At 42.0% G+C, this 23,886-nt stretch overlaps 1 protein-coding gene across 7 annotated transcripts in view; it reads right to left on the bottom strand.

Annotated features, from left to right (window-relative positions):
• The window catches only part of DAB1 (DAB adaptor protein 1), a 484,695-nt gene that overhangs the window by 219,469 nt on the left and 241,340 nt on the right, over nt 1–23,886 (bottom strand). The window contains exon 1 of one of the 7 annotated variants that reach the window (XM_076340097.1): nt 4,148–4,167. The exons of the other annotated variants lie outside the window; for them this stretch is intronic. The gene's annotated coding sequence lies outside the window, so the exon portion shown is untranslated. Of the gene's footprint in view, nt 1–4,147; nt 4,168–23,886 lie in introns of those variants that run through there. 7 annotated transcript variants of the gene reach the window in all.

The following is a 23,886-nucleotide window of genomic DNA, read 5'->3' as shown; positions in this document are numbered from 1 at the left end:
CTCTGGGGGATTTTGACCACTGTCTTGGGTGCTGTCATAGAGCCTTAATGCTTTTGAACCCTATGGTGTACCAGTTAGAATAGTAAAAGCCAGAGTTAACAGGACAAGAACTCTTTAAAGATGGAGTCAGTATGTGGTAACAGCGTAGGCAGTAGAAATGCAGTCAGATTCCTCGTTCCCCTAATGCACGCATCAATTTTGCAAAGCTTCTGCAGTTGGTGTTCACTTACCTGATAGAAAACTTCTGAGCATACAGATAACAAACTTATAGGCACCAAATAGTTATCTAGCCTGCTAGATAGTATTATTGCATAGAGATAAGATACAAACATACACACATATAAAGGAAAGAAGCTAAGACTGATAAGACTCCATGAGCACAGAGAGCAGCTTAAGACTCACCAACCTCTTTGGCTCTCATTACCAGCTCTTTTAACTAAAAAACCCCACAAAACTCAGAGGAAATCTTTAAGATCCTTGAACAGTTACAGCGAGGTCACCAAATTCCACCCAAGCCACCAGTGCCTCATGCACTTCTTGCAGTCGTACACACAAGCTTGCTTTTGCTCCCATCTCACCGGTTATATTTTCTTCCCTTTCTTGCCTAATTTTCAGGTTATCAAAAGAACAGTGTATATAGGAGGCAATCTGCATTGTGCATGGGCTTACATTAATGGCATACGGACTTTCACATCGTAGCCAGGCACTTTGTCAGGAGAATGGAAGGTGAGTATTAATGTCTCTTAAACTACATACAAGTGTTAATGAAGCTCCTTTTGAGAGGAAGAAAGAAAGAAAATTGTGCATTTAAGTGATGGTTATGAGTTATATTGGCTCTGAAAAACACCTTGTCTCTTCTAATAAACATTTTTGTTTTTAAAATGGGGTTTTCAAATGGGGTTTTTGTTTGGTGCTGGTCTCCCTCTAGTCACATGGGGTCTCATCACTAATTTCAAGTAAAGAAGGGTTGGCCCGCAAAAGCTACTTTAAAACACATTCATGAAATATCTTCTACCACTGTTTTGCTGTTGTTTTCACAAAACATCAGAGCTGCTCCAAGTAGGAGCCTCTCGCAGGAGATGCTGCCATGCTGAATACCAAACCATTCTTCTACTTCAACCTCTCTGGTAAAATAAAAATGGAGAAATAATTTACTTTAAACAGTCAAAAGATTTGCTGTAATAATGCTAAAATGCTTCAGCTTGAGACAATGAAAGATAATTTTGGATCATAAACCAAGAGCACGTATGTATGTGCTATGAGTACATATCATGAGGATTAATGTTTAAGTATGATCTGGAGCATTAAAATACATCTGAACAAAACAGCAACATGAAAATATTTTACAGTATCAAACCACAACAACAAAATCACAATTATTTGACAATGATTTCCTATTCAGAAAGTTTTCAAACTTTTCAGGCTCAACAACTTCTTCACAATTCTTTAACTGAAACGTTTCCAATGACTCTCTCAGTCCTGGCCCTCAGTATGGGTTGTTGCTTAGAAAGCTGATGCAAACCTCTCCCATTTTGTTTTCTTTACTTTTCTGTTTGTCTCCTCATAACAAATATTAAATAGAAATAAAACTTCAGAGTTATCCACTATTAACTAAAAGTTGTCTGTTGATTTCCAAAGGCTTTGTATCGGTCCCTTAGGTTTGGTTGTCACTGTTGTAGGGGTAGAGGAAACCTATACACTATAAAACTTTCTTTCCCACCTGTAATTCCCCATAAATGAACCTTGTTTTAGTTAACTTTCTGCATCATCTTACTTTCCCATTAGTAGTTGCTTTGTGACTCACCCTCTGGACTATCAAGCTGTTTACAGGTTCAGGAATTACCTAATATCAATTTTTTTAAAAAGAAAAAAATAGAAAAATATTTTTTGCCTCGGATCTACACTGCCCAACCATATTTGACAACTAATTGGCTCCAACACTTAAAGGAAACAACTTACTTATATAGGACTTAAAATAATTAAAATTTTTAATAGTATGATTTCAGGGGTAGAGCTAGTCTTAAAGCAAGGATTTCAGTTCTAATCCTGGATGAGTAATTAGCTGATTCAGACCTGTATTTATGGGGACAATAGTGTTCCGCTAGGCAGAAAGACACTAAAATAATGACAAGTGAATTAAAGAACCTGCATTACCGACGTGAGGAGATGACAGCTGATGCCTGTGTTGTCACATAGAGGATGGGTTTGCTATTATTTGGGCCCCTGGAATCCTTATGAAGCCTTTACACTGCTGACTGATTCAGAATGTGGAATTATATTTGATTATGGGTACTCAAAATATTTTGTGCAATTGTGCAGTGCATTTCTCACGAGAAAGGAAAGAAAGGGTGGGAAGGCGGGAGCTTAACTTGCTGTGAGACATGGCAAAGGCAGATTATTAAAACATGCAAATTAATAATAATTCCCTATCAGACAATATTGGCTGACTGCATGTAGCCTCCCTACCCCATAACCATGTCAGCCCCACACACCCAAGCATGGGGCACGGCATCCCTGGGGCCATGAGAAAGAGCACCTTCTCCTTAATGAATCCTGCCACCGCAAGCCTTGTGTCCTCCTTGCCATCCCAAGTGTTGTGTTCTCATTTTACTCTGCAGAGCGGCCTCGAGGTAGCTCTCCGTAGGCACGGGAGAGCCCCACAGACCACTAACCTCTCCGGGAAGCGCAGCTGTGACGTATAGACATTGGACATTGCTCCAAAGGAAAAATGTCAACACTTGGTTCTAAAACTGTTTCTCAAGGCCTTCAGAAAATACAATTACAGTATTATTTGGGTTGATTCAGGTGCTAACCTGCCAAACTTGCAAGCCATAAGGAGGAGAGCACACTTAAAAGTCTCTGTGTGGAATAAGAACTACTGATTTAGTTCCTTAAGTACATTAAATAAGAGAGTTTTGACTTTAAATCAATAGAAAAGCTCAGAAAGTTAAATACAGAACACAACAGATTATGCAGAAAATGATCCTTGAAAATTTTTGCACTTACGCAATACTGAAGATTTTATCTTCTCCAAGACTGGAGGTCTTAGCTCATTAAATGTCAATATTTTGGTCTATTACTCCAGTTTGTATTGTGGTACCGAGCCCATAAATCTGAGATAGGTGTATGTGAATAGCTGCACTGGGGGGTTAGCAATAAAAAAATACACAGCAGGGCACTGGATCTTCAGTAAGGAGGAAGGTTGTTCTTTACACAAATCTCAGGAGATTAAGCAACGGAAAAGTGTTTCAGACAGCAGGATTTCACGGTCCAGAAATTCAAAAATAAGATAAAACTCCAAAATCGAATTACCACTCCTGCCAATAAGCTATTACTGTGCAGTTATTAAATACACACAGACATTCGCATGACCACGTTGCCCTGTAAATCACACTTGCAGACAGTTCATTTAATGAACAGTGTTTGAGTAGACAATCTGTTTTGGATTATATTAAGTATATAACTCCACTTGTTCCAAAATGCATTCATACTTAAACTTTGTTGCAATCTTCGCTTAAAAAAAAAAGGCGGGGGGGAGTGGAGAAGAATAAATCATTGCCAAGTGGCAATTTTCAGTTTTAAAAAGCAGCAAGTGGGAACCAAAGCTTAATTTAATTTAATAATTTACCTTTAAAGAACTTATGCTGTAAAGCTGGATGATAGCCCAGAAGAATATACGTAGAATTTCACCTGAATTTTTTAGTAATTAAAATATTACACTATTGATTTAATTTACTTGTGTTTTTGTCTTGAAATGCACTTTGAGGACGTAAACATTACATATAGCCTCCTTCTAGCTGCTCCTATGTTACAGCAGTTCCCAGTGCCCTGTAGTTAGCAGTTAGCTGGGTCCTACCCTCAGTGCTGAGCATCCCTCTGGTCCTAAATACAGAGCCAGCACCTTCCTGGGGTGTGTTTCCCTCCTCCCTTTGCAGTCCAAGGCTCTGGGACTGCATCTCGCCACGTGCTCGGCAGCAATCGCCAACGATGCCTGACCCAGATACGTTGCAATCCCGATTCCCTGTTTTATGGGGGAGCTTAGCCGCCTTCTCCCACGGGCATCTTGTAGCCGTGCCCAACCCTCCGTGGCTGCAGATCGGTGCAGCCCTCGCTGCAACGAGACGAGAACACAAGAAAAGTGACTTACCCGGTAACTGCACTGTGCCACATTTTAACTGCATTGGAGGTGATACTCGACAGAAATGGGGATAACGTGAATACTGGAGCTGTAATGTGTATTTTATAAATAGAGGAGATTTAGAGGCGATACACAATCTCATGCCGCAGGGGTTTAGCCAGACTCCATTAGGATTTAGGTGCAGATTCTGCTGGAGAAAAAGACGGTGTCTTATCAAGGATCTGCTGCCTGGGGGCTTTCTTGCATTTTCCTTGGAAGCATCTGGTCGCCCCTCAGCTATCATCCGCAACGGCAATTTATAAATCCCACCATTACACTGCAGCCTCACGCTAATGTGCAATAAGGCTGTCCTGATTGAGAAGTGTGATGGCACAGGCCCTATTTCCGCTAGGAACTGAAGGTCATGAGCCCCTGTGACTACGAAGCAGATGCATGGACAGTCTCCATACAGTCCCAGAAGCTATCAAGGACACCGCTTCTGGGCCTGATAAATCAAGTTAAAGAGCATCTCAGAATGCTCAGCCAGATGGATCACTTGAATGGCTAAACACTCTAATACATCTTTTTGAGAAAAGATATTGGCTTGTGCAATGAAACAGATAATTGACTATTCCATGGAAACTGTTAGGGCTTTACCTCTGGGATCAGCAGGAACCCATCTCTCTTACTACAAAGGTAAGTCTGCAAGTCTTTGGGTTTGATTTTATTCTCCCTTCCTTCCAGGAGGAAGATTTGGAACAGAAACCAAGCCCAGGCTAGTTTTCTCGTGTCAATCCACCCACTGATGCACTGCAATAATCTGCAATTGAGCGCGAGTGCAGCAGCCTCAAAAATCAATGCAAATAGCATAAACTTGTAAAATAGCCACAGATGCAGGATAACCTGTCCTTAGCCCAGGTGGGTCAGATTGAAAGGAGCTCTTCAAACCCACACCATCAATCGCAGTAAACCTTCCCTTGCCCCAGCAATAACATGAATCCAGTGTTTACTCTCTGATCTGGTGTTACACTGATGGACATGGTGATACCAAGGAAATAACTGATTTTTTCCTGGATTGTGGTAGAAATGGATAAGAGGAGAGAGTGCCACCCCCACCCTTCTGTGGCTCTTTCCTCTTCCAAACACAACATCAGCTCCACAATTTATGAAATTGTGGATTTTTTTTAAAATATGAAAAATGAATGAAATCCAGGCTACGGAGCTGTAATTCCAGGGCGGAGCTCCACCAAGTGCACGGGCCTCTGAGCACTTTATTTCTGTGGTTTCTCAGGACACGAGCTCCTTGATGGAATTATAGTGCTGTCATTCAAGTTGCTTGTTATTTGTTCTGTATGTAAATAAAGGGAATGCATTTAAAGGACTGCACTAATGTATTCAAATATTTGTAGATAATCCACTGTACATCTCAAGACTGGAGAATTTTGCATAAATGCTCGAATCTGTAACAGCTAGGAGGGAATTCCAACTCCCTGACCGAGTAAATTACACAAAAAATAGCAGGATTAGACCAAGCACATTAATATTCACAATAAGTTTTGTCTGTCAGCACATAGACTGAATTCAAGGATTGCATCCTTTTTAATATTTGTATGGCAGGAGGAGAAGCCAGCCACAATCAGCGTATAATAACAACAGCAATACACATAATTTCATTTTTATATAGCACCCCAAAACATAAGGGATTAGGCTGCTTATTGTATTTACTTATAGTTTTCATACAAGTTTTGAATGACAGTTGATCAGCTGAGAATTTTCTGCGTCCAAATATTCCTGCTCTCTACATTTTGGTAAGTTAGAGAGAGGTTCTGACAGCCCTGACTCATTTGGATCTTCCACAAATCGCTTGTACATTTGTCTACCAGGAAGGGAACCATCTCCATCTGTAAAGGTGTTAATAATATATACACATATTATTAACTGAACTTATTTTCATTTCTTGCCCTGGAGTCATCATTAGTGAAGATTAAACATGCATAAATCAGTCTCTCTTAAATTAGTGAACATCATCAAATGTCACCTTGTCGAAACTAAAATTTATTTATTTATTTATTTATTTATTTATTTATTTATTTATTTATTTATTTATCAAAGATTGGAGGATGTCGAAAGGCAGATACAATTATTCCACCATCCACCACTTTTTTAGCCAGACCACTGGGCTGCATCTACTCCCTGGTCCCGTAAGTCTCTCATTATCTCTAAACCAGGGGAAATCAAGGTCAAGTCTGGAATTACTGACTTTTGCCCACGCGTCTTATACAAAGACACCACAATTTTTAGAAAAAAAATCCTGGGCGGTTTGGAAACCTTACGTGGGGAGGATCAAATTCTGTCTTCAGCTACATATATACTCTGCTACGCCAATCATTGGAAGTCGCACATGTAAAATAAAGAGAGACTAGCTGTCAATATTGCAAATAAAAACTAATTAAGAGCAAATGGTTTAATGATAGAAGATCATATTTCAATGTTGCCAGTTCCTAGTCTTTTATCATGAGTCTCCTGGAGTTTATTTAAAAGCCTTGCTCCTGAAATAAGGTGATTACATGAGAATCTCACTTTCATTAACCAGGAGTAATTTCCCAGCCTTTCAGTTGCAAAGAAAAGCTTAAAGCTGTTAGCTAAGTACACCTTCAAGGCTCAGAAATGAAAACATTCAACATTTATTAATCTCAGTAATTTCTGAGGGCCTGCTCACATTATTAAATGTTTTGGGTTGGCTACACTGAGATAGCAAACGTACCAGAGGCATCCCAAATACCAGCGGGCTCTTCGTCCTTTCCAGGAGGGGAACGCTGATGCTGTTTATTCATAGCTGCTAAGTTTAGCACAGCTCCAGGCATGAAGTATTAACAAACGTACTTATGTTGATTTGCATTTCTGCTAATTATTTGCACAGAGCTGTCACCTCCAACATTGCCAGACGGAATTAACTCCCCTAAAGGGCACTGGACAAACAGGCATGGTGGGGTCGGATCAAAGACCAGGCAAACAAAAGTGTTCTATGCACCCTACCTTGGGAAAAAAATAGGAATTCAATGTTATTCCAGGTTACAGCTGCCTAAATAAGTTATGCACATGTTGGGGTAATCGAGTGATAGAAGTGCACGCTTCAGTTCCCTGTATTGCATCTGCAGCATCTTGCTGCATCTTTTCTACATTTTCTTGCTGATCCAGCTTTTTTCTACAAACAGAAAATTAATTGGGGTTAGGTTTTGAAAGCCCTTTAGTTGCCTGACAGCTCAGACTTCAGCGCAAGTTAGGTACACAAATGCTTCCGAAAAGTCCATGTTTAAGGGAACAGGGAGGACATTTCCCCTTCTGCAGCCACCTGGGAACCCTCTGACTCCCACTTTTCTCCGCTGAGGTCCTATGGCCATTGTTAACACACTTCCCCCTGGCAGCCACCCGAACCTTTAGGTCTTGCCGATCTTGGCTGGTGTCTCCATGGGGGCTGCCTGGTCCCGCAAAAAAATCGATGGCACTAATAGAGTTGCCCTGTTCCCTACTATCAGTGAGCCAGTGGCAGAGCAAGCACAGGAAGGTCCATAGTGGTTTTGGCTAAGGTGGCCCTGGTTCAACAAGAGTCTGAGCCTGGGCTTTCCATTATCTCAGCACTGTAATTCGGGGCTGTCCATGTAATGGAGATGTGCTTTAAAATCTGAGCTCCCTCCCTTTACAGTGATGATAAAATTCAGCACGTTAAGTGCTGTGCTGACACAGGGTATTAATCTTTACATCTGTGCATGCTTTGTAAGTGTTGATGCAGAACGACAGAAATATTGCAAAAATCACCAATAGCAAAATCAAAATATTATCTTAAAAATAATGCTTTAAAAGTTAATTTTAAGTATTTTTATAAAGTTTGAGAGAAATACCCCAGGATAGACTACTGAATCACCCCAAAATTGGAGCTAAAAGTGGTTTTGGTTTTGATCACATTAATCCTCTTTCCCAGATAGCACTGCTAAAAACATTTGCTGTAGACTAGGAAGTACTGTTCCCATTAACAGCTTGACAGTATACTGTGAACATGTACACACAAGCAGATTTTTTTGTGTACTATTACCCTTGAACATCAGTTCAGAGAACACGCCTACATAACAAATCTTGGGTAAATAAACACAAGGGTATAATACAGAATATAAGTAATGATAGAAGTTTAGTTCCTATTGTTCCCCATTCCATATTAGGATCTAGGGGCTGTGGTAAGGCAGACTTCCCTTAGTTTCACCTACCACAGCTCTTCTACTCCATAGAAATGATTAAAAATTAACTAGGCAAGGAAGACAGATTGACTTTATCGGGTACTGCCGAGATCAGATTAACATTCCACTGGCACACGGGAGTTCGAAGTTCAGGTTCTTGCATTACTGAAAGTTTAATTTTTAATCTTTCTTTAATAGTAAAGGTCTAGATGTGTACCCTAGATAGGTCCCGCCCCAACATGAACGAACCTCAGACCATAAACTTCAAAAGCATTGATGATGGGCATCTGACGTTTGCTTCTCCAGAAGAAGCAAGGTCTCTTGCCTGCTAAACTAAAGGTACTCCTGGAATTAATCATGTCTCCATTGGTCTTGTTTTGACCAAACATACCGTCCTGCTCCAAAGGATAAATGCAGTGGTGAGAGAAAAGGAGGGAGGCCTCAGCAGACTGCTGCAACTCTTCTGTTCCTACCTGATGGCCAATGCCACCTCTAAGGACCAGCTCTCGAAGCACCTGTACCTGACCCCAGCTCAAGGTTTTAGTGCACTGATGGCCATAAAGTCAGCAAGTATTTGTGACCTACACACGCTTTTACCAGCGCTGTTCTGTCCGACCCCTCACTTCAGAAAGACCTTCTCAGCCATCAGAAGACACGCACTCTTAAAAACCTGGGATGTTCCACACTTCTGCCACCATTTTATTGTCTGCCTTTACTGCACTTATTGAAGTTGTTAGCAGAATTACTTAGCCTAACATCAGTAAATACTTAACAACAAATGTTTTACACATGACAAATCCTTTGCCACCGGCCTTTTTAGATGTTCACATTTTATCTCACACAACAGAGCTTTAGTTAGACTCTCACATCAACTACTACAAAGGTTACAGAAGAAATGAGGGACCTTGTCTCCCACTCAGCCTCACTATCCTTTCAAAACCAAACTGATTGCTTTTGGGTGTAGATGGGGGACATTCAGTACCTTCACATATAGAGAGCATATTCTATATGTTGAACATGCCTGTGAAGTAATATTTCAGCTGAATCTATTGTCTGTCACATCTGGTATTTTGAATAATCAGTTAAGTGAACAGTAAATTAAATTAAGCCAAGCCAGTGTCATAAACCTAAAGTGCATTTCCAAAGGTTCTCCCATATGAAAAGGGAGTTGGCTTAGAAGGCTTTAACATCCTGACTCTGAGATCCTTAATTGCAAATACATCAACAGCTTATGTGGTGCACCCATGGAATAGCCCCCTAGAGTGGATTAAAAATAAATACTTGTGAGAAAAGAAATTGACAACACAGATGGATTTTCCTTCATAGAAACCTGCCACAAATGAAGGTCTTACGATGATGACAACCAGAGATGAGACTAAACTAGAAATATTTGGGGAGACACTGTCCCGGTGGTGCTTCCTTTGCCTGCCCTGGGTCTGACAGGTTGGCTCTGATAGAGCAGGAGACCCCGGCTGCCCTGCGTCCACGCTGGCCCTGCCGGCAGCCCTCTCGAGCCGTGGTGGCAACAGAGCTGCAGGACAGATGAGGTTGTTTTAGCCGCCTGACTCTGGGATGAGCGCGTCTGGTGTCCTAAGCAGCTGCTATCCAGAGGGCTCTGGATGTACCCCAACATTTTCTCCCATCTCCTGGAGCTACTGGCTGAATCACTCCAGTATCAACTGAAAGAACGATCTCATGGTCAAGTAACATAAAGCAGCAGCTAATTTGTAAGCTTGTCCTTAGGGATGCTCTGCACAATGCAACTATTGTACTGATTTCAGCCAAACGACTGTCTTTTTGTACACCTCTAACATCACTGAGCACCATGCTTTACCAATAAAAGGCTAATGAACCAAAACAGTTGTTCATATGTTTTCTTACTCTTTCTCTGAAATGTCACAATAAATCTATATTGCTGGATAACAGCAAGCAGATGGATATCGTAGCTTGCAATTTGGCATAGGTATTCTCAATCAAGTCAAAGATTAATTCTCCCCCATGATAACCAGCTTTCTCATTTGTCAGAAGACATTATCATTTTTTAAAAGGTTTTTCTCAGGACAAGGGTAAAACCAGCTCTCTTTGTCCTATTACTTTATCCATTACGGAGAGAATGAGGGATGGATTTCTGGAGACAAGGTGGAGTTAACCACAAAAAATGACATCTTCAAATAAGCATATAAACAATAGCAAAAATTTCCTAGAAACACTTTTTGATGGAGTACATAGCTTCATGGAAGGTATCTCCTGTTGTTTTGTGAGCAGTCCAGGAAATACTTTTTGCCAACTTTGTTAGGATTACTATTTCCTCAATAAGACTGAAAAATAAAAAAGATCAAAACCAAGGAAAAAACTCTTTCCTGAGATATAGTCCTCTTGCAGTAGCAAAAGGAATGCATTCTTTTTTCTAAAACTATCAAACTAAACAATAGAGTAGAAAAACAATATGGATTTTACTAGCTGGGCAAAATAAACTGGGGATGCAGTGCCATTTCTAATGATGTAGAAAGGCCTAAAATCTGTAAGTGAATGCAAACCCTAGCAAACAAGATGAGCTTCAGTCCTGACTTCCAGATCCCACCTTGTCCCCAGTCCAGTAGGAGGTGTGTAACATGCCTGGGAAGAAAATTTACATATCCTTACTCTTCTTCCTCTGATTTTAGGATTTCATTAAATACTCCTAAAAACATCCCCTTAAGGTATTTGTTACCCTTGAATTTTGTTTGCTAATGAGCTCCTAATTGTGGCATAGCAAGTTCATCAACTACTGTACTTTTATAAAACAAAGTGGTACTGCAGCTAATTATTTGTTAAACTCATTATCAGAGATCTGCTACTGTAAAATTTTATAGCTATTGAATTTTCCAGCTGACATCCTGCTGCAGGACATTTGGTAAGGACTCTAGTAGAGGTCTTTTGCCAGACCTCACTGGGGCAGTTACAGATGTTAAAGGTGGGTACATACTAACATGTCACACTGAACTGCAAGGAGCATGAAAACATGGACACTTCCTCCTTGCTCCTGCTCTAGAAATGATAATCAGTGGCAGAGGAAGAACGTATATTGCTGGTCCCGACAAGGGTCAGCAGTGTCTGTCCAAACTTACTATACACATCATAACCCAATGTAAAGTATTTTAGTGTCACAGTTATTTCCTTTCCTTGTTAAAAAGGCAATTTTGCATCAAATTTACCAATAAACAACTTTCAAGGAAAATAAAGGCAGAAGATTGGGTCACAACAACCCCATGCAGCGCTACAGGCTTGGGGAAGAGTGGCTGGAAAGCTGCCTGGCAGAGAAGGACCTGGGGGTGTTGGTCGACAGCCGGCTGAACATGAGCCGGCAGTGTGCCCAGGCGGCCAAGAAGGCCAATGGCATCCTGGCCTGTATCAGAAATAGTGTGGCCAGCAGGAGTAGGGAAGTGATCGTCCCCCTGTACTCGGCACTGGTGAGGCCGCACCTCGAATGCTGTATTCAGTTTTGGGCCCCTCACTACAAGAAGGACGTCGAGGTGCTGGAGCATGTCCAGAGAAGAGCAACAAAGCTGGTGAAGGGTCTGGAGAACAAGTCTTATGAGGAGCGGCTGAGGGAACTGGGGTTGTTTAGCCTGGAGAAAAGGAGGCTCAGGGGAGACCTCATCGCTCTCTACAGCTACCTGAAAGGAGGTTGTAGCGAGGTGGGTGTCAGCCTCTTTTACCCACTAACAAGCGATAGGATGAGAGGAAACAGCCTCAAGTTGCGCCAGGGGAGGTTTAGATTGGATATTAGGAAAAATTTCTTCACTGAAAGGGTTGTCAAGCATTGGAACAGGCTGCCCAGGGAAGTGGTTGAGTCACCATCCCTGGAGGTATTTAAAAGACGTGTAGACGTGGCACTTAGGGACATGGTTTAGTGGTGGACTTGGCAGTGTTAGGTTAACAGTTGGACTTGATGATCTTAAAGGTCTTTTCCAACCTAAACAATTCTATGATTCAATGATTCTATATCTTAAAAAAAGCCTAAGACTTAAACAACCCAAGCCTGCCAATATTAATTGGGGTTAGGGCTGCTTTTAAAACCTTGAAGTAATAAAACAGCAGCAATGTGAGGGGCTTTAAAGTTCCTGCTTTTCTCACAACCCTTAGCACCTCCATTGGGGCACCTCAGGGCATCGCTAGGCACTCTCTGAAGTCCAGGGAAACCTCTCCACCAACCCTCGTGGGCGCTGGGTAGGATCAGTACAGGTGATCGACAAGTTTTCACTCTCTGCACACTAAAGAACAATATATTAGCAGAAAATTAATAGCTCAGTTAGTTATTGATTAATAGAAATGCTACAGTGCTCTTACGATTTCAAATTGTTCCTGATTAATGGAAGAGGCAATGAAATTTAAACAATGATCTCATTGGGTCGGAAGCATCACCAGCAGAGCACAGGCAGAACAGCATGGGCAGATAGGTGACTATACCATTGACTACGGTGTCTTACATCTTGCTCTGGAAATGTGGATTAGCCAAGCCTGGCTAAATAGGGAACCTGAACTGGAAAATATGTTTCTGTATTAATCCTGGGGTTAAGACACTTTAGGATTCTGCCCCAGCAGACAATTATGTTTCTTTAATCTGTTGGGAGAATTGTTCATTTCCTTTTCTGTCTCCCTGTTAGTACAGGAGCTCAGGTATCTGGTGTGAGTCTCCCTAACTGGTGAGGCTCACCATCCCAAAAACTGTCATTACATTGTGGTGGTTAATAGTTGCTCCAGGCCATTCCCAACTTTTCTTTCTACTCCCTGCTCTAGTGCATCAAGATTAAGGAACAATGAATAAAAAATAAGCCCACGTCTCCACCAGAGAAATGAAATGTTCCAGCCTGAACACAGGAGAGCTTAAAAAGATTTAAATACAGTTTTGTGTCATCCACTCCAGTTTTGTGAATCTGAGCTCTGAGTCAGCCATCCTCTTCTAAATCACTGCAATTGCAATGTCCTCCAATAACAAATCCTGCAATTCTTCCCACAGCCCCTGGGAACGCAGACTTCTGGGAAGAGTCAGAAGCCAACGCTGAAGGGGCAGAAACAAAACTACTGAAACCACTCAAGCGCTTGCCTGGCAATGGCATCCCTTAAAATAGTGCAGATTGAATCAGCAAGACCCTTCCAAAGAGTGCCTGCATGCAGAGAAGCCAACCAGAGCACCTTCCAACACTTACATTAGATCCTATATAGAATAGATAGACAAACCACTAAAATTACCTATTTGGAAAAAGGGAGAACTAGATTTCCAGAATTGCTAGTGATGTTTTAGACTAGAAAGTTTTGGAAAGAGGGACCACGTTTCCAGTTCCGCCACTGACTTGTTTGGGTGTGAACATGGTCTTTGCTGCACTGAGTAACATGTAACACAAATCTGCCATGCAGTGAGGCAAAGAGATTGAAAAAAAATTGGGAATCTTCAATGTAAAACTATTATATTACAAAATCACATTGCTATGCAATACTCATTCTTCTGACTATTTAGGCTGAATGTGAATACAGGCTACTATAATCTTGTATTATAAAGAAAACACCGGTAAAAAACAAAAAAGACGTACCAACCTCTACTACAGATATAATCAAAACAGGTTTTATTGACTTGAAGGCAGGACTCTGCCATGCATATCAAAAATAGTTATGCATATATACTTAAAAAAAGAATAACCCTACACTATTTGATAGTTGGTGATTCTGAATTAATAATTTTAGCAAATCAGAAGGAAGTTAATCCTCAATTTGCTTTATATCTTCAAAGTCACCTACGGCATTTTACAAGGCAGGTAATATTATCACAGCTGGACACCTAGGTAATCTTTTGAGCTCTTTTTCCTTTTCAAAATAAATGTTACAGATTTACTATGATACTGCTAAAATAGCTGTTAATTTACTTCAAAAGATGAAAGAAAACAGGTGAATTAACGGAGCCTTGAACTCCACCGAACTGAACAGAAATGCCAGCAGAGCACAATACAAATGCGAGATCCAAGGCTGCAGATGGACCAGCAACGAGAACCTCCTGCCACACCTCCCCGTTTCGGGGGAGGTTTGGATTCAACCTCCTCCGTCCTGGTTTTTCGTTTGTCCTTTGATCCAAAGCTGTGTGATTTGCAGAAGATGGCAGATGCTCCACAAGAGCAAACTTGCTATTTGAAAAAATAAGGTTGGCTCTTTGAGGCCAAAACTGAAAGGAGAGCTAACAAGGACCCCAACACCAAACTGTATTTCTCTTTTCAGTCTGGCGTTCACACTCTGGAAACCACTCGAAAAGCTTAATGGCCTCAAAACACTGAAACTAGGAAAGATTCAGCTTTAATTAGCATCTAGTTCAAAATACCAATTTTAACCTTTCTTCTTTGGGGCACAACTCCTGTTGAGTTTAACCAGTAACTCATCTCCTGGAAAAAGCATGGCTGTGCCTACAAACTAAGTTCCGTTTAAAAGCTCAAGAGAGATGTACCTGCCCCACAGGAAAATGCTGTCAGTTGTCTCTGTCCCTAAGGATTACCCCCGGTATCCATACAGGCTGGGGGATGAAGGGATTGAGAGCAGCCCTGCCGAGAAGGACTTGGGGGTACTGGTGGATGAAAAGCTGGACATGAGCCAGCAACGTGCGCTCGCAGCCCAGAAGGCCAATCGTATGCTGGGCTGCATCAAAAGCAGCGTGGCCAGCAGGCCGAGGGAGGCAATTCTGCCCCTCTGCTCTGCCCCGGTGAGACCCCACCTAGAGTACTGCGTCCAGCTCTGGAGCCCTCAGCATAAGAAAGACACGGACCTGTTGGAGTAGGTCCAGAAGAGGGCCACAAAAATGATCAGGGGGATGGAACACCTCTCCTGTGAAGAAAGGCTGAGACGGTTGGGGTTATTCAGCCTAGAGAAGAGAAGTCTTCGGGGAGACCTTATTGCAGCCTATCAGTACTTAAAGGGGGCTTATAAAAAAGATGGCAGCAGACTTTTTAGCAGGGCCTGTTGCAACAGGACAAGGGGGAATGGCTTTAAACTAAAGGGGGGTAGATTTAGACTAGATATAAGGAAGAAATTTTTTACGCTGAGGGTGGTGAAACACTGGCACAGGTTGCCCAGAGAGGTGGTGGATGCCCCGTCCCTGGAAACATTCAAGGTCAGGTTGGACGGGGCTCTGAGCAACCTGATCTAGTTGAAGATGTCCCTGCCTATAGCAGGGGGGTTGGACTAGATGACCTTTAAAGGTCCCTTCCAACCCAAACTATTCTATGATTCTATGATCTAAATGATTGATTTAAACCGGTGAGCACAAATTATTTGTCTTTTCTGCAGAGGAAAGATGTTAGATTTGTCATCAGCTGGATTTCTTTCGTACTAAAAAATCCTGTAAACATGAAGTGCCTGAGCAATACCCACCACACCTGCCCATGTAGGGCTACTCAAAGCCCCATGGTGCTGCAGTGGGACCACACACAGGGGTGATTTCCACCACCTGCATCATCTCAAGCTCCCCATGACCCCAGCGGTGCTTTCTTATGGGCACCAGGTAAAAAATTACTAATGTACTCCATAGAAAAATACTATTAAAATAAATCTCAAGGGATGCGGTGATCTTATTTACCCCTACATTGCCTTCCAGCCCTGTTCAGGACAACTCAAAGACAGCAGGCACAAAACTTGCTGTACAGAGACATACTCTCCACTTGTCATCAATGGTGCAAGGAGCAAGCCCTAACACTGCTGTGTAAGGATCTGGTATAGGAAATCACTTGCAAGTTCACAGCAGTAGTCCAATTTTATCGGGTTTTTTACTGGACAACCATTTCATTTTGTGTCTGACCATGGTTCCAGTCTAACTTTTAGCAATTACAGAATATTATAGCCAAGGCATACTCACTGTGTAAGAGAATAAAGTAGCAGCAGTACCATGCCAGGTACTTGGTGAATACTAAAGGCTCTCTCCACTAACTTCCTGCATAGAGTAGTCAATGTTTACTCTTAGAGTTCCTTTAAATACATGTTACTCACATGAACATTCATCTCAGTCTCTTCCTTTAAAGCATAACTGCCATGGGATACTATTGCCTGCTTTTTAAATGGAACTTAAAAAAAAATTAAAATATATATGTAATTCATTTACAAACATTTACATATCAGAAAAGCCTAATCAAAACCTCCCTGCTTTCCATGTCAACTGTCACAGATGTTTTAGCAATCAGCAAGATTATATTAAAAAAATCAAAACATATTTGTCTTCTTACATAAACTATTATAGCAATATAATGTAAAAAGTTAGAGACCTAAATGACACTTGCATACGGGGAGCTGTAAAAGCTGGAATGATTGATTTTTATAATGTTTTCAGGCATTATAAATAACCTTTAAATGTATCTTCTGCGCTGATTTGCATAAGCAATTGACAGTTCATTAGATATGGGGGAAAAAGCCAGACAAAAACAAAGCCGAGACACTACCGGGGACTTTGGTCTAAACAAGGACCTGGGGGAGTGGCTGTGACTTTGTAAAAGAAAAAGGCCAGTGCACAGAGTCCTTCTGCAGAGCTCATAGTTAGGAGAGGGTCAATCAATGCTGCTTCAATCTCAGATCACCAAAACATCTACTGCAGATTCACCAGGATTAGCACTGGGTTTGCACTGCGCTCTGGCAAAGCTGTGAAAATTGATGTACAAATCGGGGCTGGAGACCACGACAGCCTGAGACAGTGTGGGACCTGCAAAGGAACTTCATAGGACCTCTATAGGGAATTCATAGGACCTTCACAGGAAATGCCCCCCAACATCCAAAGCGTTTCCCACCGCAGGGGCTGGAAGCTCCCCTCTCGCCGTGCCTCGGTGAACACCCACGTAGCCTCGCAAACACATGCCCAAGTTTGCAGCATTTCTTACCCATATAAGAACTGAAGGCTTTTGCTCACAGACGGACAGACCCATTTGCTCTGAGCTGCAGCCCAGGGTAGCAGTTACAGGGCATGAAAAGGGAGGATGGGAGAGCAGGGAAAGGAATGGAGACAAGGGAAGATAATTGAAAGTACCAGTGCATTAGTTATGTTGCATATATCTAATGTAATTAGTATTAATAAGCTGTCAGTCAGAAGATGTAGTTGTTAAAAGGCAGTTTCAATAGGGGAAAATGATAATTGAACTCCTCCATGTATTTGTCTGTACTTATTTATTCTGCTGTTTTTTTCAGTTCATTACCACAGATGCACGTTTAGCAAAAGTGAAATTGAAGAAGTAAACTGAGGTTTTTTGTTTATTAATGAGAAAAAAAATTATACTATATTGCTCTGAGTAGTGCCAACCATAGGAGGAAGGCTCAGGGAGGTCAATGGTTCAGTTCCGCACTCGGTTCTCACTCAAACCGCAAAGTTTTCAAGCTATGACTTTAAATGAATTCTGGTTTGCAACATATATACTCGTTCCTGTGGTACCTGGCACGGTACTGCTGCTACTTTATTCTCTACTACTGGGTAAAGACACTCCAGATGCTCTGCAGGGTCCTGTCTTGTGGTTTAACACTGCAGTTCCTAAAGCTGGTCAAATCATGTGCAGTGAATAATGTATTCAATCATTTCCCTTTTTTTTTTTTAATTTTTCAATTGTCTGCAAGCAGCTTACAGTGTTCCCCAAAGCATCTGTAATGAAAAATTAGTCACTAAATATTTTATACAAATAGTTATTAGTCTGTATCTTGATCACAAGCAGTTTGCTGTGGATTCAAGTGGGATGGAAGGGTTTGTATTGGATTTGTATTTCTGACTGTAAATTGGCCACCTCTAGCTCCTGGAGACAGCTTGCTTTCTCTGCTTCTCAAAGCAGCCCTCAAGACAACAGTTGGGGTATTTCAGGCTCCAGCATTCAGATGGCCAAGCTTAAAGTTACATTAGCTGTGATCGCTCTCAAATATCCCCAGTACATCATCTATACTGTGAGTACCTCCTAAGTCTCAGAGCTACATACAAATATCACATCCCTATTTTAGAGTGGGGGAAGCAAAAACAGTCAGACATGACTTTGGCTGCGTGGAGGAGGTTTTAGCCTATGAGAAATCCTGACTTCTATACCCAATGTCAAGAAACCTTTCCTCTTCACCTTTACAAAGAGCTTGGCCCATGTGCCAGACTGTGCATCACCCGCTGCATGGTCCCTCATGTGCCCCTTCAGTACAGTCCTCTGCCTCCCACCGCTCCTCACATCCAAACGGAGCACCGGGAGTTAATATTAATGCCAGGAATTTCTCTTCTATGTGTCATATAAGTAAGAAATGCTGCTTTTTTGTCATTCAAATGACCTGCTAAATTTAAGGAGTCTGTAAGTCGTAAAACCATGGCTAGCTTTCCACAAAGGCTGGAAAATGCTAAAAGCACCACTCCGACTACTGTAATCAATTTTTAAATTCTGAGTTTGTAAAATCTGGGATGAAGTAACTGAAGGTCTCGTTGGGCTGTAATAGTTCCCGTCAGCTCACGTTATCCAAATGAAACATTTCTGAACCGGTACCATTCCAGGCAAAGGATACACGGCATTTTCCGACTCAGGCTACTAAAGCAAAAAATAGACCTTCGAGGTGATTAGGAAGCAAAATGGGAACTGTGACATGACCAGAGCCCCTGCTCCTATGTCCGACACCCTGCCCTGCATGGGGTCACAGGGAAGCCAAGGCGGGGCTGCAGAGATGCCAGACCTCTGGCCTGGCCATATCAGGGCTCTCCAATGACTTGATGTGACTAACTTGGACTGTTACAGTTGGAGCTTTGTTTAGAAAATGTTGATTGTTTTCTAAACGTAATTAATTGTCATCATTTGTTGCAGTCATGGAGAATGAGGCCCCACATAGCACTCGGCAGAACGTGAGGATGCAGAGAAGCTCACAGTCCATCAGCGCTGTTCTGGGAACTGTCTTAGACCCCACCAGGCAGAAAGTCACGTGGTAGAAATGTGCTCCTGGAGCTGTCCATCTGGGACCTCCCTTTGGTGTTTCCTTCCTTTCCTCCTCCTCCTGCCAAGCTCCAAAGTAAAAATACATGATTCTGGTGTTTTTAAGGACAGAGAAGACTGAAGAGGAACAGATGTCCTTTCAAGGCTTTTCACCTTTTCAGGATGAAAAGTTTGCAAGGAGCTTTGGACAGGGGAGAGTTTGTGGTCATTAAATAGCTTGTCCCATAATTGCAAATAAAGATCCCGTCAAGGCACAACTCCTCTGTACAGAGAACTTGTTTCCGAACTTCATGCCAAGAGGCAGGGCTCATTTTCAAGACGCGTGGCTGCTCCTCAGCCTCCCCAGCCATGGGGTGACCACTCACCCACCCCCTTACAGAGCAAGAGACTCCCCAGAGACACACGGACAACTGCTGGGGCTCTTCTTCTCGAGGCATTGCTGATACAGGAGCTAGCCCCACCACTGGAGACAGGATTTCATCCCATTTTCTGAGTTGTTTATTCACACAGGGACAAAAATGATTTTCTTTCAACCAGGTTTTCTTGTGTCAGTCATTCAACATGTTCCTATAGTTTTTTTCCTCCCTTTCTTATTACCTTTTCTGATAGTAAAGACATTGCAGATGGGCACCAAACTGTGCAAAATGTAAATTATGATTGGGTAGAGTCAGAACATAAAAAATAAATTATTTGGATGCATTTTTTTTCCTAAGGACCACAGCACATATGGCATGCTAAAAAAAAGTCTCGTGTTCATTAAGGCTAAATGAGACAGGTTAGAGAATCATGGGCACCAAATGGAAAACTCGGGGAAAAAAACGCTGGCTGGCAACTCATTCTGCTGATAATATTTTTTGGATGTTTCCCTCCTGCCCTCTCTCCCTCATTTTTTTTTAACTGCAAGGACATTTTCACAAATATTTCACAAATATCTGATGGCTGTTGCTTAGGAATCTGTCCTCCCCGCTGTGCCTTCCTCATTTGAAGGTCATAATCTTCAGTTAGTGAAATCATAATTATCTCGCTAGCCAGTAACTCTGATGTCACAAATGGAGGATTATGATGACTTCAATGAAAAAAGCAGCAGCAGGAGAAAATGAACTCCTCAGCCACCGAGAGCTTGTTTTCCTCCCCAAAAAGATACAGCGGAAAAAAATATCAGCAGAATGATTTCCAAATAGACTATTTTCTGCGTGGTATCAGTGCCTCTTTCAGAATATGAGAGTAATTTCTGCCTTGTGCCAGTTTAACACAGGCTTCCACTTTATTTTAACACGTAGCAGGTCTTATATTTAACGTAATAGCAGAATCCTGCTACTTCTTGTGGAGCTCATACAGAGACCTCAGAGTTCTTCTATAAAAATGAAACGAGCCTCCCTTTAACCCTTAGCAAAATGAAATGGCCAAGATTCCAAGGTCACCTATGCCTGAGGCTTCACTACTGTTGGATAATTCGCCCCTGTATCAAAAAATATAACAAATAAATGCTGTCAGATTAATAAAGTCTATTTAATGTGTAACTATCTTTATTGCTTGTTATTAAGCATCCCTGCCAGCCTAACTCACAAAATTCAGTGACTTGTACTGGGTGAAAACTTCTCTCCCCAAAAATGGGGTAGAAAAGAAGAGGCACCATAGCAGAGCTGCGACCACCCTGATGCATTTCCCCTCTGTATTCATGGGTTATCCCCTCCCTGCAGTACAGACCACAAGATGCATATGCCTCACTTAGACATCATTTAATTATTGGAACTATGACTAGAATGACGCCACTGACTTTCCTCCAGGATAGATGCTCTGGGAACACGATTCGGCAATTCTGAATGCCATTATTTTGAATAAAGCTATCAATGTTTTTCCTGACGAGTTTGGAATACAAGTAGATTTCTATTGTCACTATAAATGCTAGCGCGCATCTCTTGGGCATCAAATAAAATACATTTCAATGTTACTGTCTGCTTGAATGAGACATTAAACGAGCTATATTCTGAATTCCTGCCGTTTTATAAAAATAAGAACTAATAGTGCGATGACGTGGTTCTACCGTCTCTTCCGATTGCCGATTTCAGGCACAACCTTGCAATACATCAACGTGCAAAAGCAGCAGGGCATTGGGACCAACCCCAAATCTCGAAAAGGCAATGGATTCTGCCACACGAATGAGAACAAAAGTATCTAATGCCAGAGGCTTGGAAAAACCTGAAATTCCCAAACCGTAACCATGTTCTCGCTAATTGGCACCGGTCCTGGGCTGTGTAACTCGGGGGACAATAGGTGGCGGCAACTGCATCCTCGCAGAAGAGCCGTCTTCCAAAGGCGTATCACAGCAACAGCATCCTCAACTTCCCTGCTGCAGACTTCAACGGCGGAGGGGAGAATATGGGGGGGAATAAAAGCATAACAGCTGTAGTGCCACAGGCCCCTGGCCTAAGGAATATGTTGGGAGACTGACGCACACACCCACTATTCTCAATCATTAGAAACAACATATGGTGGGTTGGTGTTCGTGCTGCCTTTCTCTGCCTGCCCTGTTTCTGCTCAAGGTATAAGTAAATTAAGAGAGAGTCAGGCTGCACATGTGAGCAGAGCATCGCAGAGCGCAGAACCGTATGGGGACAGAAGGATGCATAAATTCTTTATCAGGGCTATTTAAAATCTTCGCCACATCTTCATCAATTCTAAAAACTCCAAAGGCACCAAAAAATTATCCCATTTTGTCTTTTTGTGGCCAAAACCTTCCTGTGCTTTTTTCTGATACGTGCAGCTGATATGCCCCGTCATCGCCATCGTTGTTCACAAACTCGCAAAGCACAGAGCACAGGGCATAAAAGAATAACATGGCATTTGCAGACAAGGTGACAATAATTTAGATGGCTCACCCATCCCCGAGAGCACCCCGCAACCTCTTTCTGTGTATTAACTACGACACAGAGAGGTACACATCGGCTTGTGAAATCAGCCAAAACATGCATTGCTCTCCTTGGGAACAGCCTCGCAGTGTCAGCCAAACACCCTGGCCTGTGCGGGGTGGCCCACGTGTGCCCAGATGTGGGAGACGGGTCCTGCAAAATGCCTTTCACGTCGGCTGCCCTGCAGTAGCCAGGGCCACCACATGAGTACGGCGGCAAAGATCAGTCTTGGAGCAGTAGGAGAACACAGGATCACAGCACTGCAAGGACATCAGCTGAAATAGATACGTTACTAATGCAAGAGATTAGCAGGACCATGACCCTGCTCCGGGAGGGTTATTGCGAAGCGTGCCGCTATACACATCATGGAGGCGCCGGGAATGCTGCGGCTTGCACGAGACGCGCACAGGAAAAAAGAACAAAAGTCTTTAATTCCATCTCTATCAAAAGCAGGATTACGAATTTCTCCCAACATTCAGACTGCTTTTGACGTTGCGAAAGGTGACGTGAGAAATGCCATTGCTGCCAGAGGACCTGGGGATGGCAACACCAGGCACTGCTGCGATACTGACTCATCGCGAGAGCTCAGGAGAAATGACACAAGAGTTGGTGTCAGGACTGTGGAGTTAACCTTTGTCACCTCTGTATTTAGCTGACTGAGTTTCTCCCTTAATGAAGCGGTTTGATTTATGTATGAGTCATTTGCCTTCATAATAAATTTATTAAATGATCATCTTTTTTTCCCTCCAGATTTGTCACTTGAAACGTGATAATTGGTGTTTAAACCTGCAATGGCATGTCATCAAATGAGTTCAAACGTTACATGTTCCTTGCTCTCCGCATGGTAACGAAGCCCAGCTGTCAGCACTAACTTAGGGACAGGAGGACTCCAAAGACGAGGAAAAATCCTGGCGTGAAGATGCTGCCTCAGGATGCTGATAGCCTGGGAACTGCAGCTTCTTTGCACTCCCTCAGTGACACGAGACTTAACAAGAAGTGGGGAGCAGCACGACATGCATTGGTACCTGAAGTGGTAATCTGGGGGTCAGTGCCGGCTCTGAAACACCATCTCAGTTCAGCAAAGTGCTTCAGCAAACAAGAAATCCAATGAATTCAATGAGGACTAATTACATGGTTAATGTTAGACATGTTTGAGTATGTTGCTGAATCAAATCCTAATCTCTCACTCTCTTGGCATCTCAAAACATGAAAACAAGTAAGACCGTGCCAAGAATCTGCTATAAAAATAATTGCTTTTAGTTTAAAAAACTAAGTTATAAAATACCTATAGAGTTGCAATTGGTCTTATTTTCTCTGCAAGCATCATTTTACACTAGATCGTTGTTTTTCATTTACAATTTGAATCAAAAAAGTACTTCTGTTTTAATTAGTTTTATAAATTTGCTGAGCTAAATGAATACAGCAGTAAAATCAAAACTACAGAAAATGTGCGTAATCTGAGCAGACTGTATTACTTGTGGAACAAATTGTAAATCTATTGCTTAATTAAAATTATTTGAAATGCCAAGATGTGAAAACTCTGAATTATGCTGCCATACAAAATCTACAGCTCGCTTAATAAATTACAATAGCCTCACCTACAAAATTTTGTCTTTTGAAAGGTTTCCATCTATACATGTAAATTTTTTCCCACATTATACATATACCTTTAGGAACTCAATTGCGTCCTGATTTGACCA

This window comes from Aptenodytes patagonicus, chromosome 5 (assembly GCF_965638725.1).
Source record: "Aptenodytes patagonicus chromosome 5, bAptPat1.pri.cur, whole genome shotgun sequence".
NCBI lineage: Eukaryota > Metazoa > Chordata > Aves > Sphenisciformes > Spheniscidae > Aptenodytes > Aptenodytes patagonicus.
This window is presented reverse-complemented; position numbering and strand designations above follow the sequence as displayed.